Here is a 2069-nt window from a genome sequence, read left to right on the forward strand (position 1 = left end):
CAATTAAATTATCGTTGTGCAAGGAAAAAAAGTCATGCTTTTCAAGTACCTTCACTCCATTGTGGAGTCAGGATCAGAGTCGGCGGAATCTGTTCTATGAGACAAACTAGATAAAGCTCGCTTGCGTGCAATGGTTGGTATCTTCACCTTGATGGGGAGGTTGCTGCTCTTCGAGGAAACCTTCTTTGAAAGGTTACCTTTTGGAACCCATGACCATACAATAGCATCAACAGATTCCCAATGTGGAGGATCACCTTTATTACACATCCAAATCTTGTTCCAACAATCTGCATACACCTCCTCAATTTGTGCATTGTGTCTTTTGCATATAGGTGCCCAATATTGTATGAAAATCTTCTTGAAATTTTTAGATTTATTCTTATGCTTAAGCATAAGCATAAGCATACGCTCATGCTTATGCTCATGCATGAGCATGAGCTTATGCGGAAATAGAGAATGAGAGAAGGGGGAAATAGAGAAGGGGGGAAGAGAGAAGCATAAGCATGAGCATAAGCTCATGCTTATGCTTATGCATGAGCAAGAGCTTATGTGGAAATAGAGAATGAGAGAAGGGGGAAAATTGAGAAGGGGGAAAGAGAGAAGCATAAGCATGAGCATAAGCATAAGCTCATGCTTATGCTTATGCATGAGCATGAGCTTATGCGGAAATAGAGAATGAGAGAAGGGGGAAATAGAGAATAAGAGGGAAAGGAAAGAGAGAAGGGGAAAAGAGATAAGAGGGAAAGAGAGAAAGGGAAAAGAGAATAAGAGAAGGGGGAAGAAGGAAAGAGTTTGAGGGGAAGAGAGGGTTCCTACGCCCATCATTGCAGCTAGCACTTAAGGCGACAGCTGCAGGCCAATGCAAATAACAAAAATAATAAATGGATAAAAGAGGAAGCACTAACCTAAAATAGTATGTCCTGCTCGGTGTAGTGGACTGGCCCTACAAAAGAGAGAAAACAACCCATTTTTTCAAATAAGATGTTAGAGGAAGGAGGAGATTACAAAAGCAACTTCTTGAAAGGAGGAGATTAAGGAGACAAGGAAAGGAGGAGATTGAGGAGACAAGGAAAAAGAGAAGGAAGAGAAATACAAAAAAAAGAGGTGAGTCTTCTTTCTTTCTTGAAATCTCGTTTTTATGTTTCAATCCTTTGAAAACAAGCATGAGAACTAGTTTACAGGTTTAGCAATACAAGAAGAAACACTCACAAAACTAAAGCTAACAAATAAACAACCTACATTGTTGAAACAAACTCACCTCTTGAAGAACTTCCTTTCAAGAAACCAAAGAGGGAAAAGGGTAGAGAGGGAGTACAAGAGCTAGGAGAAGCGTGAGGAGTGGAAAATAGAGTGGGAGGTTGCTTGAAATAGGTGGGAGGTCATCGAAAATAGGTGAGAGGAGATATTGGCTTGCTATCTTGAGAGATTAGAGAAAAGTATGAAGAAAACGCCGCGCGATGATAGTTTCAAGTTTTAACCCACAGCGTCGCTATATAGCGACGTTTTTAATTAAAAATGTCGCTATATAGCAATGGAATAGAGCAAAAAGGTCGCTATATAGTGACGCTTATAGTCACTTTTTGTTGTAACATAAAAAGAAGCTCAAACATGCTATTTTATAACGGTTAATATCTCTTCTTCATGCTTATGTTGTGATTTTATAAGTGTAGATGGAAGGAATGAGCAGAAGCTCGTCCGATGATGCGCCAATGCCCGGGAGCACAAAGTTGCTTATGGAGAGGTTATACTGTCATTGCACTCATTGCAAGTGAGAAGTATGACATCAACGTCGTATTATCATGCGCCACTTGCAGATATATGGGGAGGAGCCGAAACCAATACCCACCATTGGTGTTGCACATGTTGATGGACCATTGGTAAGTCAAAGCTATTTAAGTTCGCAGTACCAAGAAATAGAAGATCTTATATTTACACGAAATCTTAAAACAGGATGAGGAGGGTGACCAGGGTACGCATATACCTTCTCACTTTCAGCAAGACTATAGTCTCTCGGAGGATGATGAGGGTATGGTCGACATGATGGATTCCATTTTTAGGGGCACTACATC

Source organism: Dipteris shenzhenensis, chromosome 24 (assembly GCF_047967505.1).
Source record: "Dipteris shenzhenensis isolate YYH24624 ecotype China chromosome 24, Dip_SZ_1.0, whole genome shotgun sequence".
Classification (NCBI taxonomy): domain Eukaryota; kingdom Viridiplantae; phylum Streptophyta; class Polypodiopsida; order Gleicheniales; family Dipteridaceae; genus Dipteris; species Dipteris shenzhenensis.